This window comes from Bidens hawaiensis, unplaced genomic scaffold (assembly GCF_021521415.1).
Source record: "Bidens hawaiensis isolate Kalapana, Puna unplaced genomic scaffold, B.hawaiensis_p1.1 tig00036375_1, whole genome shotgun sequence".
In the NCBI taxonomy this organism is placed as follows: domain Eukaryota; kingdom Viridiplantae; phylum Streptophyta; class Magnoliopsida; order Asterales; family Asteraceae; genus Bidens; species Bidens hawaiensis.
In genome coordinates, this window is record NW_027505409.1 from 24,855 (window position 1) to 47,847 (window position 22,993).

The 22,993-nt window shown below is 35.4% G+C and overlaps 1 pseudogene across 1 annotated transcript; it reads left to right on the plus strand.

Annotated features, from left to right (window-relative positions):
• The first annotated feature begins 527 nt into the window (after positions 1-527).
• LOC143613011 (patatin-like protein 2) lies at positions 528-21,937 on the plus strand (annotated as a pseudogene). Its single transcript, XR_013150039.1, has 8 exons — positions 528-761; positions 1,362-1,955; positions 16,667-16,843; positions 17,110-17,291; positions 19,381-19,573; positions 19,648-19,808; positions 20,310-20,613; positions 21,596-21,937. The product of XR_013150039.1 is annotated as a patatin-like protein 2 (transcript).
• The last annotated feature ends 1,056 nt before the right edge of the window (positions 21,938-22,993 follow it).

Genomic DNA, 22,993 nt, shown 5'->3' on the forward strand with positions numbered 1-22,993 from the left:
ATTACGGGAATTTAATGAAGTATTATGATAATGAAGTAAGAAGAGCAAGGAAATATTACAAATTTCCACGAGGCGTCGTGAGCAAAGATTACTTTGAATCATTCTTCAACGAAGAGCATGACCAAAACCCCAATCCAAGTCCAATCTATCACCTAGACAACACTCCACATGAAGTATACCAACCCCCAAGGCATTCAAGCTATCATCCATCAAGCTATCCGATGTACCGACCATCCGAAATACCGACATACCATCCTTCTGAAATTCCCACCTATCATCCATCCGGAAGTCCAACACAATTACCACCAAATCCTCATCCTTCATACGCTTTCCTCTCTAACTTACCAATCAAGGAGGAACCGAAATCTTCTTCATTCGACTGGATGCAATGCCACTCCGATCAAAGAAGGTGGCATACCGGCACTTCAACTATGGATACTGCTAATTCCCGTGTCAACAAGGAATGACCCTCTCACAAACCAAAGATGAGAGTGATGATGCCATATGAGAAGATACATATGCCGACAATGACCGAGGGGGAACCAGAAGAAGAATCAGATGAGGAACCGGAAGAGGAAACCGACCAGGAGGAAGAATATCCGGACAATCCAAATGAAGTAACCACACCGGAAGAAGAGCAACAATCCACCCCAAGCTATGGTTCTGTCGATCCATACATGAAATTTCTCCACGAACTCAAGGGAAAAGCGTCATCAAGTTTCCCACCATACCAAGGCGAGATTCCATCCATTGAAGAACAGGCCAATGAAATCCGTGAGCAAAATGAAGCAGCCGATGCATTCTTCAATTATCCTTCTGAAGAGACTGCAACTCCATATCCTGATCCCAAGAACCACTACGATATTGTGATGATGGGTTACCGCGACCCACCTCCAAGATATGGGTATCCGACTGACATGCCTCAGTCCTAGGAGGAGCATTTGGATCGAGCCTTGCACGAAACTGATGACCTTAAGAAAAAGATTGCTATGGATGAGAAGAAAAAGAAGAAGATGGGAGACAAGCTTCTTCGCAAATGAAACAAGCTCACCAAAGTTGTGAAGAAGTTTATAAAGGATTGAGAAAATGAAGATGGTGTGTTTAAGAGATGAAGTTATGTGTGTAATATAGTTTGTATGATATGTGTATCATATGTAATAAGGATAGGACCTTATATATCATTGAAACGATATATAAGTAAGTTGTAAAATAATATACATATCATTTATGATATGTATAGGGTTGTGAAATAAATAAAACTTGTATAATAAGAAAAGAAATGTGTTAAATTTCAGATAAAAGAAAAGATTAAAAGAAAAAGAATGTTTAGACAAAGTGATAATCGTGAGGCATCCCGAAAGGAAGCCGAGAAACGTGAAATGAATGGGAAGGGTCCCGAGAAAGAACGAGAGGAACCAATTCCCGACAAATACATGAACCAAATACAACAAATGATTAGAAAAGCTATAAGAGAAGAATCTGAAAATCGATCCCAAACGAAACATTCCCAATCTATTCATTCTTCTCGAAAATCTGTTTCTAAACCTCGTACTCGACCTTCACGTGAGGAAGAAAGTGAGCATGATTCAAACGCCGACGAGGGTGTTAGAAAAGAATTTAAGAAATTAAAGATTAGTGGATGCTCGTCCAAAGACTTTAAGTACTACGGGCCAAAAGAATTTCATGGCGACAAAGGAGCCATCAATACCGTAAGGTGGCTCGAAGAGATGGAGACGATCGTAATTACGAGCAAGTGTTCGAACGAAGAAAAGATTCAATACTCTACCCTGATGTTCAATGGCGAAGCACTGGAATGGTGGAACACACTGATGATGAGTAGAGGAAGGGAAATTATGTATAGTTTGTCATGGAACGAGTTCAAGGAGTTGCTAATGTCGAAGTTCTGTCCAATGCATGAGACAGACCAGATCCAAACCAAGTTTTTGGCTCACAAGGTTGTTGGAACAAACCTTCGTGAGTATAACACGAAATTTCACGAGTATTGCCTATTAGTTCCCCAGCTGGTTACCCCCGAGTCCAACAAAGTTACACGTTATATATGGGGACTACCTCGTGAAATTCGTGAGATGGTGAGATCGCACTTGCCAAACCGCTGACTCCGCGATGGAGTTGGCTGGATATCTGATGGGCGGAATGATCCGCAACAAAGAGGAAGATAGGAAGGTTGTAACGACACATGACTCCAAGAAAGGTGGAGATACCCGCTTCAAGTGTAAAGGAATTGATCAACGAAGGTCTAATTCCAATCTTGGCGTCCCTCAATGCAAAATTTGCAAAAAGTATCATAGAGGTAGATGCAACTTTGCTTCCCGAGTCTGTGAATCATGTAACCGACCCGGCCACACTACGGCCGACTGTTGGAAGAAGAAGATGACCTGCTACAATTGTAAGGAGATGGGGAATCTTAGCTTTGAGTGTCCCAAGAATTAGTCCGCAACTGGTGGTGCGGGAGGTAGCGGTCAAAAGAATGAGCCCAAGAAGGGAAATGCAAGAGTCTTCGTTCTTGATACAAAGAAAGCGGCCGAAACACCGGAAACTATCACCGGTACGTTTCTTGTTAACAACTCTTATGCTAGAGTCTTGCTTGATTCGGGTGCCAACTTAAGTTTTATAGATTATAAGTTTTGTAGTCTATTAAACGAACCTTTAATCAAACTTAATAAAACTCTAAGCGTCGAGACCGCTAATGGCGAAACCATCAAAATTACCGAAGCTTTAGAAAACGGAAAAATCTTATTAGCCGGTTACGTTTTGCCTATTCAATTGTTACCTATGACTCTTTCTGGTTTTGATGTTGTATTGGGTATGGATTGGTTATCTAACAATCATGCTTATATCCTTTGCAATAGCAAGACCGTTGAACTTCAAGCCCCAGATAAACGTACCATACGAATTGAAGGGGATAAAGACGCAGGCCAAGTTACCCTAATCTCCATGATAAAGGTTAACAGGTGTTTAAATCAAGGATGCTTAGCATTCATGGCCTACGTCTCCGAGGAATCAAAACCTAAAGAAATCAAATACGTTCCTGTTGTTTCTGATTATACCTACGTATTTCCCGATGAACTTCCCGGCATTCCTCCCGATCGTGAAGTAGAATTTAGAATCGACCTTATTCCTGGTACTGCTCTGATCGCAAAAGCGCCTTACCGCCTCGCGCCAACTGAGATGAAAGAACTAAAGATACAACTTGACGAGGTTCTCAAGAAAGGTTTTATACGACCAAGTTCATCACCATGGGGAGCGCCGATATTGTTCGTTAAGAAGAAAGATGGATCTATGCGGATGTGCATTGACTATAGAGCCCTCAACAAAGTAACCATCAAAAATCGTTATCCACTTCCGCGTATTGACGATCTATTCGATCAACTTCAAGGTGCTAGCTTCTTTTCTAAAATCGATCTTCGTTCCGGCTATCACCAACTTAAAGTTCAATCTGAAGACATTCCAAAAACGACTTTCCGAACAAGGTATGGCCATTATGAGTTCACCGTTATGCCATTCGGACTTACTAATGCGCCAGCTGCGTTTATGGACATGATGAACCTAATCTATAAGCCTTACTTAGATAAATTTGTGATCGTTTTCATCGATGACATACTCATTTATTCTAATTCCAAGGCCGATCACGAAGTCCATTTACGAACTTTACTTGAAATACTTCGAACCGAGAAGTTGTACGCCAAGTTCTCGAAATGCGAGTTCTTGTTGCACGAGGTACAATTTCTTGGTCATGTTATTAATGTCAATGGAATTCAAGTGGACCCCGCTAAGATTGAAGCCATCTCTAAGTGGGAGATCCCAAAGTCGCCAACCGAGCTTCGAAGTTTCTTGGGATTGGCCGGCTATTATTGAAAGTTTATTGAAAACTTCTCTCGAATCGCTGTTCCCTTAACTTCTTTAACTCTCAAAAACGTCAAGTATAAATGGGGAGCAAAGCAACAAGAGGCGTTCGATATACTTAAACAAAAGCTTACCCAAGCACCTATACTGGCCTTGCCAGAAGGTAATGAAGATTTCGTTGTCTTTAGTGATGCATCTCATTCCGGCTTGGGATGTGTGCTAATGCAACGAAAGAAAGTTATCGCTTACGCCTCTCGTCAACTCAAGGTGCATGAAAAGAACTACACAACCCACGATCTAGAGTTAGGCGCCATAATCTTTGCGCTTAAGATATGGAGGCACTATCTCTACGTAGTAAGTTTCATCGTGTACACTGATCACAAGAGCTTGAAACACATCTTTGAGTAAAAAGAGCTAAATATGCGCCAACGACGCCGGATGGAAACTCTAAACGACTATGACTGCGAAATTGTCTATCACGAAGGTATGACCAATGTTGTGGCTGATGCCTTTAGTTGTAAAGAGCACGAAAAGCCAAAAAAGTCCGAGCGTTAAGGCTAGAACTTCAAATCGATCTTAATGACCAAATCAAATCCACTCAAATTCAAGCCATTAATGAAAACCAAATCTCAGACGAAAAATGTAACGGCACCATTGACTCGCTAGTCAAAGGTGACGACGGCATCCTTAGACTTGGAAATAGGATTTGGGTGCCAATCGTTGGGGATTTGCGTGAGAAGATAATGAACGAAGCCCATAAGTCCAAATATACGATGCACCCCGGTAGTGACAAAATGTATCAAAATCTTAAGTCAAACTACTGGTGGAACGGAATGAAAAAGGACATCGCTTCACATGTTGCGAAATGTCTTACTTGTTTGAAAGTCAAGGCTGAACATCAAAAGCCTTCGGGATTGCTTCAGCAACCCGAACTTCCCGTGTGGAAGTGGGAGTTAATTACTATGGATTTCATTACCAAACTTTCGAAAACGACTCGACAACATAATGCTATACGGGTAATCGTGGACCGTTTTACAAAGTCCGCACATTTCATACCTATCAATGAGTCGTACTCAATGGATAAATTAGCGCGTATTATGTGAACAACATTGTTGTTTTGCATGGAGTACCGCTATCTATAATTTCCGATAGAGACAGTCGTTTCACGTCTCACTTCTGGAAAAGTTTCCAACAAGCACTCGGTACAAAGTTAAACCTTAGCACCGCCTATCATCCACAAACCGATGGGCAAAGCGAAAGGACAATCCAAACGTTGGAAGATATGCTTCGCGCTTGCGTGATTGATTTAGGTGGAAGTTGGGACGACCACTTGCCCCTAATGGAATTTTCATATAATAATAGTTATCACTCGAGCATTCAAGCCGCCCCATTCGAGGCGTTGTATGGTCGTAAATGTAGGATGCCCGTGTGCTGCTCTGAAACCGGAGATAATCAATTGTTTGGACCCGAAATAGTCCAAGAAACTACCGACAAAGTTCTTCAAATTCGTGAACGACTTAAGATGGCACGTGATCGCCAAAAGAGTTATGCCGATGTCCGACGTAAGCCATTAGAGTTTAATGTCTGTGACAAAGTTCTTTTGAAAGTCTCGCCGTGGAAAGGCGTAGTACGTTTCGGCAAGAAAGGCAAACTAAGTCCTCGATTTGTTGAACCCTTCGAGGTACTCGAACGAATTGGTACTGTCGCATACCGTTTGCGACTACCCGAGGAAATGCAAGGGATACACAACGTATTCCATGTTTCGAATCTAAGAAAGTGTCTAGCCGATGAATCTCTTTCAATGCCCCTAAAAGACGTAGAAATCAATGAAAATTTTCGTAGAACGTCCCATCAAAATTGAAGATTCAAAACTAAAGAAACTTAAAAGACGAACTTTGAAAATCGTAAAAGTAAGATGGGATTTTCGAAGAGGACCCGAGTATACATGGGAACTCGAGTCCGAAATGAAAAAGAAATACCCCCACTTGTTCTCATAAGCAATCTCGAGGACGAGATTTATTTCAAGGTGGGGGGGATGCAACATCACGTAAAATTCGGGCTAAAAATGTCAAGTTTCCAAAGTAAAAGGACCATTTCTGCTAATTTCCAAACTCCAGGGAAAAAAAATGTAAAATCTGTTTTATCAACCCATCGCGCTACGCGATAGGGTCAAGAAAGACACCCATCGCGTACCGCGATGGGGTGTCTGATACACACTGACACGTGTGCCACGTAGCACACGGTGGCAACGCCTGCTGCCACGTGTCACCATGTGGCAACGCTTGCGCCACGTGTGGCGGAGCCTGCCATGTGTCGACACGTGGCAGGTCTACACGCTGACTCGGCAACCCTATATCGCGATACGCGATGGGGGAGCCAGGGAGCCCATCGCGTACCGCGATAGGGTCCGATTTCAGCCTATAAATAGGCAGCTCCGGGTTTGATCCAGGCACACCAAATTTTCACACACATACTCTCTCTCTAGACTCTCTCACTACCTCGTAAAGCGTGCCCACAATCTGTCTCGATAAACGTGCACCGAAACCTCGTTTTTCGTGCCCGTTACCTCGATTCCGTGCCACTCCACGACATCCCGAACAAGAAGGAAGTGCTGTCCGACGACCCGGTGATTTCCTCGAAGTGCGTGCCAAAGGTGTCTCCAGAAACGTGCCAAGTGTGGAAAGGAGTATTGATCAAGTGAACGATGAAAATTGTGTAGCGTCGAAGTGCTGCCCGAGTGAGTAGGGTATTACTAAGCCAAGCAGGTAGGCATAATGCCCGACCAAAATAATAATAAAAACTTATAATGGCTTAATGCCCTAAGCCGGAATTATACTCGATGAATATAAAAAGAGAGAAAATGTATAACAAAGAAAATAAAGAAAAGGAAGATGAAAATATATATGTATATGATTATTCTTTGTTATAAATATATTATTTAAGTGTAATGAGTATACTTAAATAATAAAGAAAATACGTTTCTTAAAGAAGAAGAAACGTTGGGTTTTTAAATATAAACTAAAGGTTTATAAAGATTACCTTTTAACTAAAGGTTTTAAAGTAAAAGAAATAATGAACTAAAGGTTCATCGAGATGATAAGACTAAAGGTCTTAAGCCGGATCGTGTATCCGACTAATGAATGTTATACTCATACTACAGGTGCGAGATAGCGAAAAAAGACTAACAGACGGTGTTGGAAGCCGATCCCATTGAAAAGGTGAATACGCCCCACTTTTACAAACTTGTTTTCAAACAAACAAACGTGTTATGTGTAAAACTTTACATGAGGCTACGTGTCTCTAAAAACATTATAAATAAGAGTATAAGCCAGCCCTCAGGCTATGGTATACGTTTGTCTGGATCCTTACATATGTTGAATGAGGTGGGCACATCGCACCACGCTTGGTCACAACCTCCAGCCACGATGGGCCGGACCTAAGTTACGTCCGAGTGAGGAATGGTCATGTGTATATTTATGGTACCTAAGTTATGTCATAAACGCTGCGGTGTTTCGCTGAGGTGACCTAGTGCAGAGACTCGAGTTTATGATGATTGTTTTAACTTGATTATTCCTAAGCCAAGATGGGGCGAGACTTACGTGGTCTCAAAGGGTAATTAAGTAAAGAAAATATTTTAGCGTCAGCATATTCACCAACATTCGTTGCTGACGTATTTTAATAACATTTTGCAGGTAATCAAGATTAGAGCTTGAAGGACGAAGAAGCTCTAGAATCCGATGGCTCGGATAATTTTGTGAAAATATTAAAACATGGTGGTTTTGTAAACTAAAAACAAGAAAATACTAAACGAGACTTTTGTTTCGTCTTTTGTAATGTAAATATTTTATATTATCGATCCTTATGTTTTAGAAAGACTTCCGCTATAACCCGTTACTCTGATTTATTTACAAATATGGTACCAACTATGGTTCACACTCCTAGGCCTAGAATGGGGGTGTGACATAACATGAGACAACGACGACGGGCCGAATTACTTAGTGATTACGATTGCGAAATTCGCTACCATCCCGGTAAAGCGAATGTTGTCGCCGACGCCCTAAGTCGAAAGGTTAATGTTAAATCCGTTCTGCTTCTAAGCGTTGTTGTTCAAACCGATCTTCAAATCCGAATCTTCCACGCTCAATGTACCTCCGTCGAAGAAGGTAATATGTACAACGAAATGTCATGTGGAGCCGAACTTCAACTCGAAACTAAACTCGATGGTCTTTTGTACTTTCTCAATCGTTTGTGGGTTCCTGATCGCGATGATCTTCGTACTTGTATTCTCGACGAAGCTCACAATTCGCATTATTCCGTTCATCCCGGTGCGGATAAGATGTATTTCGATCTTCGTGCTACCTTTTGTTGGCCGGGTATGAAAAAGGACGTAGCTTTGTTTGTATCTAAATGTCTTACTTGCTCAAAGGTCAAAGCCGAACATCAAAGACCTTTTGGTCTACTCGAGCAACAACCGATTCCCGTTTGGAAATGGGAAGACATTGCTATGGACTTTATCACCAAATTACCCAACACCCAAAAAGGCAACGATAGCATTTGGGTGATCATCGATCGTTTGACCAAATCTGCTCATTTTATTCCGATCCGCGAGAAGTATTCTGTCGAGCAGCTTGCTCAAATCTATGTTCGGGAAATCGTGTGCCGACACGGTTTTCCATTGTCTATCATCTCCGATCGCGATGCCCGTTTTACCTCTCATTTTTGGCGATCTCTTCAAGAAGCTTTGGAAAGACGTCTCGATCTTAGCACCATTTTTCATCCTCTAATGGACGGTCAATCCAAACATACTTTCCAAACACTCGAGGATATGCTACGAGCGTGTGTCCTTGATTTCGGTGGGAATTGGGATTCTCATATTCCATTCATCGAGTTCTCCTATAACAATAGCTACCACTCTAGCATTGATGTGGCTCATTTTCAAGCTCTTTACGGTTGTAAATGTCGATCTCCGATTAGTTGGAACGAAATCGGTGAAGCTCAAATCACGAGACCCGAAATGGTCCAAGAATCTACCGACGTGATCGATCAAATCAGTAAGAACCTCCTAGCCGCTAGAAGTCGTCAAAAGAGTTACGCCGACAAACGGCGAAACGATCGAATTTAATATTGACGACCTTGTTCTTCTAAAAGTATCTCCTTGGAAGGGGGTAGTCCGTTTCAGAAAGAAGGGTAAGATAGCTCCTCGTTGGTCCTTTCAAAATTCTTGAGCGTGTTGGAAAAGTAGCGTATCGACTCGAACTACCGCAAGAACTTGCCGGTGTTCATCCGACATTTCATGTTTCGAATCTCGAAAAGTGCTTAGCCGAGGGTAATCTCCATATACCTCTCGACGAAGTACATGTCGATGAGTCAATGATTATGGTTGAACGACCCGTTGAGATCATGGATCGCAGCGAGAAAAAAACCAAATGTAGTCGTATTCAGTTAGTCAAAGTTCGATGGGAATCACGGCGTGGCGCGGAGTTCACTTGGGAACGAGAAGACACAATGAAGGAGAAGTATCCACACTTGTTTGCATCATCATCATCATCTTAATTTCGGGACGAAATTTCCTAAAGTAAGGGATATTGTGACATTCGTCAATTTCGGGTCTCGTTTTTATTCGTTTATCATGATATAATCAAAATGATGGATTTTATGTTAAAATATTGTTTTACACTTGTTGGGTCTTGAAAACATCCTTTTTGGTCCTTAAAACTCCTTAAAAATGACTTATACCAAACTTTGGGGACTATTATTGTCATTTACCAAAAACTTGTTTGACCATTTCAACCATCACATGCATCTTTACCCTATTTGTATGAACCATACTCTTACCATTATAAAATCAAGGCTCCATACACCATTTTGGTTGTTCATCTTCTCAAAAATCTCTCTTAAATCCAAGTATTCATCTTCAACATTTTGCTAATTTGACTACTTAAGGTCAAACTAAAAGCTAACATTGTTCTAACTAATTCTTATTACTTGAATTGGTGGTACAACATATATATAATACCCACCCCTTGTTACCTTTGGTAGGTGCTTCTCCGACTCCGGTTGGTTAAGTTTCGGACCTCGTAAGGCAAGGCTTCATGGAGGACTTCATGTTCTTGATACACACACACACACATAACTTGTTGCACATATTAATCTTGTTTAATTTATGCTATTAAGCACATGACAAAAAAATTGAACAATGTTGCATGATCTTCACGTGAAACTTCTATCACCTCATCTCGTAAACATATACAATTGTATCCATGACCCTGTTGTGTTCTCTGTATCTACAAGACTAACCAAACTTGTTTTGGTGGATTAGTAAGATATAAACTCATATATTTCATACATGTGATATATGTATTAACCCATTCTGATGTCGCCTAGTTGGACACATGCCGATAAATATAAATAAAAGATATAAAAATCATGTATAGTTAGCATCGGATATTAATGCGTGTATGCATTTAGTTATGATACTTTTAAACCAATAATGTTTCATATTATGATAAGAAATGATATAGAGTGCATGGTTGGACATTCTTTAACGTACTCAAAGAATGAATCTTGTCTTTGGTAAATTGTCTCAACATTTTTAGATGGACTTTGATACACATATAATTACACATATAGTCAAACTGCAGGTCGAGCAATAATCACATCGTGTCAAGGTATTTCAAAAATTCTCCTTCTAAAAGTTCTGCACTTATTCCAATGATCATTATTAACATGGGAATCAAATTCATTATTATAACCGAATGTAAATATACCAGTTTGGAATAATATGCTTGCTATCTTATTAGCTAAGCCATAGATCATGCAAACATGAAGTTGCAATCTTGATAACCATTTAGACGATGCATCGATTTTGAAAATACTAAATGGTATCATATTAGATTCCAGAATATTTAGGGATTCACACCCTATTCTAGTTAATAAATAAGTAATTTTCATTGAGAGAAAACTTTGCATGTTTAATCATCATGAAGAATCTCATGGTTTTTTAATATATTTCACATCATTGACTCGGTGTGGTCTAACCGGTCATGCCATTAGATAATCGAGATTCATAAACTTCAGGTTTAAGATTGTATATGTATTATGCGTCTTTAATGCAAGACTATAAATAGGAGAGAACATTGTATTATCGTTTCAAGCGATCATGTGATTTCACTTTTGTATTTTCACATTTTGTTCTCATATATGATCAATCCTTTTGCCACTTGTGGTGGTCGATCTCATTTTTATACTGACCATCATTATAATTCCCATGGTAGATCTCATTATTAATATAATCATCATTACAACTTTTTCAATGTCCATGATTGTAACGATCAATACATAGTCACATTCACTTCAGGGAATGATATAAAACCAAGCCATTTTCATGGTTTATTCATAATTTTCTCAAACGTGGAAACAAAATCACTTCCAACTTTTCATGCATTTTAATGATATGCTACTTCAGGAGCATATTTGAGGTTTAACAAATGAAAAAAATGTCTTACCAGGTTTCTCCTTATAAGTAATCTTGTCTTCACATTATATCAATAGAGAAGTAATAACATGATCAAGTCATTTAATCATGCTAATATTTTATAACCTTCAATAATGAGATTTAAGGAGTGTGGCACACCATGTTATATTTAAGCATATATCTTTGATGAGAATGATTGATAACAACACTTGGTTTAAATATTCTATTCAGTACCATCTTTATGCATAAACAATAAGTACAAGATAATACATTATAAAGTCTAAGTACACATACAATATATGATGCTATAACATGATACCGTATAAAAGAGTTGTATTAAAACTACATGAATAACATTTTTCTCATACTTTGAAATATATAATTTATATAATATTTAGAGTTTCATTTATTTTCTGTTGTACGACTAGTGAATTATAGTTTGTCAACGTGGGCTTTAGATACATTCGAGCCGCATAATAACAACTAAACAAATGAACATATAACCATGCATATAATTTTTAGATATAAATACGTGTAACAAAAGAACAACAAATAAACAGTATTGAAACTTTCACTCAAGTTTATCTTCTTGGTGTTCAAAATTTTCTTTATTGTAAAATAATAAGATATCAATCTAAATATAACTTACCATTTAGATCTTTATTTTAATACTACTCATGATACATGCAACAACTATTTAAAACAAGCATGATAATACGAAAAGAAATTGTTAATTCTTTAATACACCTTCTATATATATATATATCTAATATCTCTATGATTTGATTTCTAATCATGATTTTATATTGTTCAATTAATCTGAGTAACTTAATATCATAATCATAGAAGCAGATTTTGAACAATTATTAAAATTTCTCTCTCAAAAGATTTACTTTAATAATCCAAATTAAAATTTTATATAGTTTCCAAATTAATGAATTCAATACATCTTTAAAACCATAATAATATTTATAGATACATTAACAATATTTTGCTAACATTAAAACGGAAAAATATTCAGTTTCATATCGTATGGTTCAATAACATTATCTAATAATAAGTAAAAATATTTAATAACTATTAAAATATTTTCTCTGCCCAGTATAAAAGTTAACCAAATATTTATATTAAAACACAATATAAAATTTATAAGCTTACGGCTTACTTGTTCGATCTTTAGAAAATCTTTATTGAATGAATATTTGAACTTTAATTTAGTTAAGAAACTATTAAATAATAGACTACTTGTTTCGTTAATAATCTTTTTCAGAAATCAATATATTTAACTTATTAAACATATGATAAACAAAACCTAAATTGATACAGGATATTGGTTTGTTATATGAGAATGAATTCATGAATAATATCTAGTAGTCCCAACCCCGTACTATAAATCAAAATTGAAAATTTTGTCTAATTAATATCTTGTTTTGCTTATAAAAGTTTTTTCAATTGATCGAAAAAATACCAGCCGACTTAATACCAATTAAATTACCAATCAAAAAAACCAAAATTTTTGACTTGTTGAATAATACAAAATTGTATTTAAATAATCAAATTGTTCAGATTATAATAAGAATTGTTTTGTGAGATTTAAAAGAATAATAAAAGAAATCTCTTAACAAATCCAAAATTGTATTAATATAATATGGTTTATGTATTAGAGAATAGAGAACAATGATAATACAAGATTGACTTACTTGATGATGATACGATCCAACTCTAAAAGCAACTCGTGCTGATAACGTGTTGTGAAATAGACCTAATAGCAAAGTAATATAACATAGAGATGTATGGAGAAAGAGAGAGATTTTATTAATCAAGTGTATATCCTACAATGAGATACAATAGACTAATATATAGTGATGGAAAAACTTGGAGAGGAAACCAAATCTAATTTAGATGTTGATAACCATAATAACTATTATTCATAACAATTTATAAATTATTATACAAGATCTGTGATAATTGGGCATGTGGAAACCATCAAGGAACATATTGTGAGATGGAAAACGAACCAGTCCGATTTTTACTCTCTTAAGACACACAAGTGTGTTTTTATCTATCAAGACTTGTATATTTATTTAAAAATAGTTTACAAACTGATTTTGATTATTTTCTTAAGTACTTGGAATTGTTGGATCCAACTTGATCTCATAACATAGTTTGGACCGACAAAACCGAACACTCGGTTAACGTACGTTGTTAGTTCTAAAACAATAGATCTACCTACTTGGTTAAGTCTTATAAAGTTTTATTGAGTTATCTCATAACATTCATTTTCCTTTTGGAAAGTTGAGTTTGGGTTTGACCAATTATCAAGACCTGAACCAACAACCCGAACACTCATTAAAGACCCGTTTTAGTATCTTTATCTCAATGAAACTTGCATTTTAGCATTTTTCCCACCTTATTACTTAACGTTGGTGAAGTAAATATTAAGGTTAGATACTTTAAACCGGTTTCGAGCAAACTTACATTTTTAAAGGGATATATTTATAAATTCTTAGATAGTTACCTTTTAAACCTTGAAATTTAATTGTTTACTTTTTGCAACAATTATTTTATTTAAAGATCTTCAAGACAATCTTTCTAAATCCAATACTTTCTTTTGTTTAGGCTTCATACGTTAAACCCGACATTCCGGCAAATCTTCAAATTACCAACTTTTCAAGTTTATTACGTGAACGTGAGTACATTCATCCCCCGTTTTCCATCTTTTGTTTTGGGGGTGACATTTCATACTTATTCAAATTAAATGCTTTATATTTGAGTCTTAAACCACAAACGTTATTGTATACTTTACTTAAATAAATGCTCTATTTGGTGTTCTATGCTTACATGATTATATGCTTATGTGGTTACCGCTTTTGGAGAGTTGAATCATAAATCTGTGAACTATATGGTATTCTCTTATAGCACGGTGCCGTTAATGTATTCTTATTAACGACCTCATGAAATCCGAATCTATTTGGTATTCTCTTATAGACGGTGGCGCTAATGCATTCTTATTAGCGACCTCATATTATCCAAATTATTGCTATTTATTTGTTTGTTTCGTATATAAGGTTGTGGTTTTTACTTATTATATACATATTGTTCAAAACCTATGAATTTCTCACCAACCTTTGTGTTGACAAACTTTAGTTTATGAAATGTTACAGGTTTGCATTTAGGTTGATGTTGGATGCTTGGAGAAAACGTTACAAATACCTTTAGGATATTAGTAACAATGAACAATATTTGATTTGCTACATTTTGTGATATGTTGTTGTATTCGACTAATGAATATTGTTATGTGACATTTTCGATGTTGTGAAATGAATGAGTTTGTTAAATATTGTCGCTTTAAATAGTGTCATGCGCTTATGGGCAATCGTTACACCTTGGCATGTTCCGCCGCCTTTGGTCGGGGTGTAACATTGGTGTTCTATGATTACATGCCTATGTGTTTATCGCTTTTGGTTGGTGGAACTATAAAATCCTAGTCTATTTGATAACCTCTTATAGCAAGGTGTCGTTAACGTAATTCAATTAACGATAGCTATAAAATCCTAGACTATTTGGCATCCCCTTATAGCTAGGTGTCGCTGATGTGTTAGCAATATCTATTTATCCAAGTTATTGCTTTTATTTATCGTTCCGTATACAAGTTTTGTGGCTTTTCTTACTATATACTTATATACTCAAACTTATGAATTACTCACCAACCTTTGTGTTGATAAACTTTATTTTATGAAATGTTACAGGTTTGAATCTAGGTTGATTGTGGAGTTGAAGAAAAACGTCATCGAGGCCTTTAGGATATTAGCAAAAATGAACAATATTTGATTTGCTATATTTTATTAATTTGTTGTGGCTATCTCATGAATATTGTTATATGACATTTTCGATGTTGTGAAATGAAATGAGGTTGTTAAATATTTTCGTTTTAATTAGTGTCATGCGCTTATGAGCAATCATTACACCTCAGCATGTTCCGCCGCCTTTGGTCGATGTGTAAAAATTGTAGATAATCAGCTTACAAACAATAATAAAATCAATCTCTTGCTTCACATGTTCCATTTAACAATTCTATCTCCCATAACTAGAATGACCAAACCCTAGTAAACTCTCTTAGTAACATTAATTCGTCATTTGGATCACAATTTTGAGATAAGTTTTACATTAGTCGACTCGTATCCTTCTTCCGATCGAAAGCCCTAAAACATCGGTATGAAACTAGGAAAAAACTTAACGACGTTGAGTATTTTTAACGGATGACCATTGTGACAAAAATAGTTGAAAGGTGGAACCGTTGGTAATGATTTTTTTAAAAATGAGATTATTATCGACCAATACATAAAATGTGAGATTATTTATTTACAAATTGCCTTAATAAACATCGTATAGTAGTTTCGTTTTATTTATTTTTCTTTTAAAATCAAGTGCATCGAAGATAAAGATTTTTGATCGTTTGGATTTATATTTAGAACTAGCCTTTTTACCCGGTGCAATATGTCGGGGCAGCTGCCAAATAGCCAACGTCGAAATCCGGACGTCGGTAAACCCCAAGCGTTACTACGATAGTTCAACGCGAAATTGGTCGGTACGTTACAATATACACACCATTGGTAAAATTTGAGAGTTAAACCCCAAAAAATTAATTCGTCAAATTAACGTATAAAAAGCAAATATTTATAACGATGTTTATTTGGTCAGTATAACCGGACGGTCCCCAAGTTTTGTCGGTCCCGGGCATTTTGACAATAAACCGAAACGAATCTGGTCGGTTTTTGATTACGTGTGTTACGGTACCGGAGCTAAAAAACGAAAAGAAAATGTAAATTGAGGTGGACCAATGGCCATTTTTTTGGGGGGGGGGGAGGGGGGTTGTCGGTCGGTAAACTTGTGCTTTGGTAAAACCTGAGCGTTGTCGATCACCGCCATTAGGATGACAAGTTTACATGAATTTGATCGATTTCTGTGAGGTTTGTTATGTTACCGGAACTAAAACAAAAAAAATGACATTTAGTCGGTTTCCTTTACGTTCGTTATTGTAATCGAAATAATAACAAAACAAAAAAACAACAAAAGTAATCACGAATCAATATGGTGCCGTCAAGTTACTCAAAAGGACACTTGAAGCACCAAAGTTAATTACATATAGTCGTAACCTAAATGCATTATTTAGAAGAAGAAGAAAAAAAAAGCATTAGCCGACCGACCCGGACCTATCTCATGCAAATATACACAAACATTATTATTCCAAGTGAATGCCTCCTATGAACTCGCCACTTCCTTCCTTCCCCTCTTTATTTTTTTATCTAAACTATCCATTAATTTCAGATTCAACAAATGGATGCAACCTTGCATCTCATAATCCTAATTACACTTATTATGACCACGGCAGCCTTGCAACCACTCACCACTTTATCCAAATCCAGCGTCGTCACGGTTCTCAGCATCGACGGCGGTGGCATTATTCCCGCAACCTTACTTTCATTTCTCGAACTCAAGCTTCAGGTACACGATTACTAGTAATTACTATATGCTACACGTTCATGCGGATCCAGTATAGGTTGAGAAATAGCCCACGTAGTTACCCCTTAACTTTCTTTACGAAGTACATTTTTAATGCAATTTTCTATTTTTATTTGTTTTACTTTTTCGTTTTATATATCGGCTACCCAGGAACAAAATACTTTTTAGTTGCGCTAACTATTAACTTTTTATATTAGATCCGCCACTTATCAGTTTGTTACGCTTGATGATTTGATTTGCTCTGGCAGGAAATTGACGGACCTGTGGCACGAATTTCGGATTACTTTGATGTGATTGCCGGAACAAGTACAGGTGGATTGATGACGGCAATGCTTGTTGTTCCTGGTGATGATAATCGACCATTATACACTGCAAATGATATTAAGGAGTTCTACTTTTATCATGCTCCAAAGATCTTTCCTCAAAAAAGGTTAATTTCTTATTTTTGGCTTGTTTATACGATTGATAATAATATGTTTATAGTAAACTAAAAGGCTAAAGTTAGAATTGGCATAGGTCAAAAGTAGATCAGTTTAATTCAGGTTCACGAACCATGAATGACTAATTGAGTTAATCAGTTAATGTGGCTAAAGGTTTGTTAACTAATTTAGTTGAATGCGAGCTTCTTGAAATTGACTTATTAAAAGTTTAAACTGAGTTGAGCTTAATTAGATTGAGTCCACTCTATACGAGCTTAAGCGTAACTTGTACGTACTAAGTGTGCGTAGGCTTATTTTTATTAATCTAAAATGGTCTATTATATTATAATTTGAGATAGTAAAATATATAATATCGCACTTCTAAGGTCACCACTCACCAGTGGGTCAAAATAATTATAATTATAATACTTTGTTTTATGTTCTTAATGAAGGATTTTACTGAATTATATGTACAATATATTTTAAGTAACTTTAGACGCATTTGTGTGTTTACTCATGCACGTGAACTCAATTGTCGTATTGCTCACAATTATTTGACTGAGTAGTACACACGGCAGCTTTTGCACTCACGGAGTCGACAATTCATCACACGTGTAACTAATATTTATAAAATACAATAAAAATCTAATTTAATAAAATAAAATAAAACTAGCATACTATTTTAAAGAGAAAATGACACGATGGCTCTCTGCGTCCCATGTGGGTTCAAAATTTACATTCGGTATACAACAAGAAAATTTTATTAACACTAGCAACAAGAGAAACACTAATACAACCATCAGAAACGTACAACAGACGACCATAGCGACAAACAAACATAGAACTAGACCTTAAAACACAGATACCACTTGCAAACACTCGTTTAACCTAAAAGCAACACCATTCCTTAGAAAATAACCCAAACTTTCATGATCTATTTCTATACAAAGATAGCATAACACTTTTATTTTTAATATAGAGAGATAGCCTAACACCTTTGCATTTGTTACACTGACAACAAATTTTCACATATCGTCTTATCAGATTTCAGTTTTTTTTAAAACATCAATTTCATGCTATAAGTGATTTTTAGTGTGAGAATGCAATAAGTTATTTAACCAATCAAATTTTTTTTTTGTATTTCATTAATTAACATGGTATATTTTTCAAAATTCAAAAAAAAATTATTAACTAATAAATGCTTTAGATTTTTCAAATCATATTTGTTTTTTTACGTCATTCTAAACAATTAAAATTATCATTTTTATTTATGTATTTATATAGTTAGAAGGGTATATATATTTGTCAAAATCTCAGTTGCTTTTTTTTATAACTAATACATGGTTTAGAGAATTCAAATTATAAATTTTTTCTTTTTTTTATATAAATTTCTGTATATTTTTTTAATTCTTAATTATTCATAATTTATAGTCACATTTACGTAGTTTATTTGTTAAAAGTATATATCGATGCAGATTCAAGCATCACGTCATCAAATGTTTATTTTCCCACACATACAAGATGTAGGTTGATGAAAAAAAAATTAACAATCTGTGTATGTAAATATGTGTTATGTTTGGATGAATAGTATTTGCGTGTTGGTGAAAATGGAAAGGATTAACAATCCTGCACAGTGAAATAATCCTACATTCATAGTAAAATAATAAATGCACACAGATTAATTATACGATCATAATATATAATCCTACGTATATGAATTACTATATGAACATATAATCCTACACGTATGCCAACGCAACATAATGTTTAACTGTTTTAAGCAACAAAAATAACAATAAAGGTTTTCATATGTTGCCCTATCAATCAATTTTATTACATGCAATCTTGCTACTTCTTGCATCATAAGTTTCGAAAAACTTGATCAGTATATATTCCTAGACGACTTTGAGTTTTGTATACATAACTTCATATTGTATTTGATTACTAGCTATACAACCAACCTAATTGTGTTTTAAGGGATAAAAGAAAGGCTATTGATTATTAGACTATCCTTGTGATAAATCTTATATATATATATATTATTCCTTCTAACATGGAAAACTGATAACTGGTAACTGGTAACTTTGATTGTGATATTAGCCGCATCGAGTTCATAAATAATGTAGCACATTTCTTTGGGGAAGTCATCGGACCAAAGTACGATGGGGAATATCTCCGATCAATTGCGAGGGAGGTTTTGCAAAACCAAACTCTCAAACAAACATTAACGGATGTTATCATACCAACATTCGACATCAAACACCTTCAGCCGATGATCTTCACCACCGATGATGTAATAATCTCTAATTTCCTCTCTACATTTATCAACTTTCATATGCAAATTATGAATTTTGTTAATTTGTTTAGGCAAAAGAGTTCGTTTGGAAGGATGCTCGTTTATCCAACGTATGCATTAGCACATCGGCGGCTCCAACGTTTTTCCAGCCTCATTATTTCGAGACCACTAACTCTGACGGAACCAAGCGGGAGTTCAATTTAATCGACGGTGGAGTGGCAGCAAATAACCCTTTAAGTCACTAACTGTAAACTTCTTAAATAAACAGAAAGAAATCTTTTTTATAGAGGTATGTGAATTTGAAATTTGGGATTACATAAGGTGGTATGGTTTTGAAACTTTGTTATCATGCATTCATGCCAACATCTCCCAACCTTTTTTATTCATGTTAATTATTTTTTTTTTTTCATAGTTAAGTTATTTTATATAACATGTAGTTATAACAACATTTCCATAAACTTAAATACACAAATTTGTTTTTTTAATTGCTACATTTCAATATAAATTTATTCAAAATGGAGTTATATCTAGCAGATAACATATTTTTTAATTGCTACATTTCAACATTTCCATAAGAAAATACGTTATTTTGAATAAAACTCGGTTTGCAATAAAATTTATATTCGGATGAAAAAAAATCAACATATAAGTTTTAAAAATGAAAGGTCAAAAGAATTAAAAGTCAAAGTAACTAAAGTATGACTAACTAATAGTTGTCTGAACCACGATTGCAAACGCAAATAGCGATCACGCATATAACGAAGGAGATCTTGATCGGAAAACATAAGTTTTCCGATATCGAGTCCATCGACGGTAGAAGAATGCTTGTGCTTTCATTGGGTACGGGTATTCCGAAACGCTCGGAGAAATATAATTCCCACAAAGCTTCCCGGTGGGGTTTGTTGAATTGGGTCTTCAACAATGGTTCGTCTCCAATATTTGATATCTATAGTGATGCAAGCTCCGATATGGTCGATATCCATGTCACCACTCTTTTTCGATCCCTCAATGCACAAAAGAATTATCTACGCATTCAGGTAACATAATTTTGGTGTGTAAACGAGCCAGCCGAACCCGAGCTTGCTTAAGCCTGAACTCAACTCATTTAACTTATGATCAGTGTGAGTTCAACTCTATTTGTAAGGTTCGTGTTCGGCTCATGAGTAGTTTCTAAAGCTCGAGTCCAACCAAGGCTCGGCTCATTTATATATTATTTATTATTGAGTTGATTACCATATATATATATATGATTACAAATTAACTTTAATAAGATTTAAGGCTTGGCCAGTATACACCCCTAAAATAAACTAGACGACGTATATTACTAAACATTTGGTTGAAGAAAAAGTTTAATTAATTTAACCGAAAAATTGAACTAAATTAAGTGAACCAATCGAAAAAACGATGGTTTCGTTATTGTGGCTTGGTTTCGATTACACACATGTTTTAACCAAAAACTGAACCGGGCTTATATATAGGTAAGTATACATGCACAAAAAACCCGATGTAATCCATATATATATATATATATATATATAAAAGGGTTTAAATAAGAATAAAAAGTTTCCTAAGAATGGTAAGAACTAACAAAATTTTGACATTTGGTATTACAAATTATGGTGAAAGAACAATTCTAAGAAACTAAGTCGGTTATAATGATGAAATAGTAATTCTAGGAAACTATGTCGGTTTTGGTAGTTTTAAATCTCAACCATTGATCAACATAATCCAATGGTTATGATTTATTCTTAGTCTTCCTAGAAAACTACTTATTTTTAGGATAACCCTCTCCTCTATATATATATATATATATATATATATATATATATATATATAACCTAACATTAAATTGGGGAAAAAAGTCATTTAATCAAATTAAAATTGTCATAACTTAAAAAATCCGGTAGAAAACCCAATAACTGGTTTAACTAGAATAATATTTAAGATTTCTTGTTAACGGAAGTGTTTAGTTATTATGCTCACCCATGACTAACATGTGACCATTGTGGGTACCGGCAGGAAGATAATTTAGTCGGGGACACGTCAGCAGTGGATATTGCCACCGATGAGAACATGAAGGCTCTCGAGGACATAGGAAGGAAGTTGTTGAACGAGAAGGTGTCACGAGTGGACATAGAGACAGGCATATTTCAAGAGGTGGAAGGAGAAGGCACAAATTCGGAAGCGTTGACTCGTTTTGCATTCCTACTTTCTGAGGAATGAAAGCATCGTCAAAGTAAGTAAATGATTTGTTTGTTTCGTTAATATCATTTTGAGCTCGGATTAGTATTCGGATTTACATAATCAAAATCTTTTTTTAACGAGCCTGTAACTGAAAATGTGATATTAACGTGGAAATGTAACAATGTTTTGTGAAGGATGATAGATTTAAAAGGAGATTTGTGTTTTTGAATGATGGATGTATTGCTAAGGTTGAAGGTAAGAGTGTTGGTTCCGATTTGGTTGATCGGAAGCTCTATAAATATTAGTCCTTATTGTTCCTTAGGTTAATGATGATTGAGAATATATGAAAACGGTTATATTAGAGATCTTTGGACGTTTTCAAATGGTGCATTGGCTCCTCATTATGTAGACAACATTGAATCCTGGTAATCCAAATTATCATTTTTTTTTCTTATAAAACCACTTCAAAAAGGTTGTTATGCATGGCTTTGTTTCAATTTTCTAACCCAAGGTCAATAATACTCACTTGTATTCATATTAGGTAGCAAAAGAAAAGATTGTGCATTGTATTCATAATATCTTGAACCTCACCAATTGAACTTGCCTTATAACCAAACTCTAGTTCTCAGCAAATATATATTACAAATAACTTTAATCATTGAATTTGTGACACCTAATAGGCATAAATATATAGATTTGAGGTTATGAGAAATGAAGAGTAAATGAGAAAACAGGATGATGAAGCATTATGGTAGTATTTTTTTTTATTTTTTATTTTTATTTATTTTTTTGCAAAAATGGACAAGTCGTCATCAAACCCCAAAGACATTGACGACACAAGGAAGCAAGTGAACACCTTGGATTTGGTGAATTTCAGAACGTTAGAACCTACAAACAACATTAGTGAAAATCATCTAAGAATGTTAAACAATGTTACTTGGGTAGATCATAGGATAATTTCATACTATTCAGTGTTAGATTCTTAATTTGAAATGAAGATGATGGGGAAATTCACATAAGCAAAAACAAGGAAAAAAATTTCATCACGAATAGGTGTTTGAAATGCGAAAAGTTTGAGGGTTTAAATGTTAACAAATTTAAATCATAACGTTAAGAGAAAAAATGTGTATGTGTGGCCATTTTTACTCTATTTTCACATCATATCAACCAAGGAAAATAGAATAATAACCGAAACAACACAAGGAGTCACAATCAAATTTAAGTAATTATAAA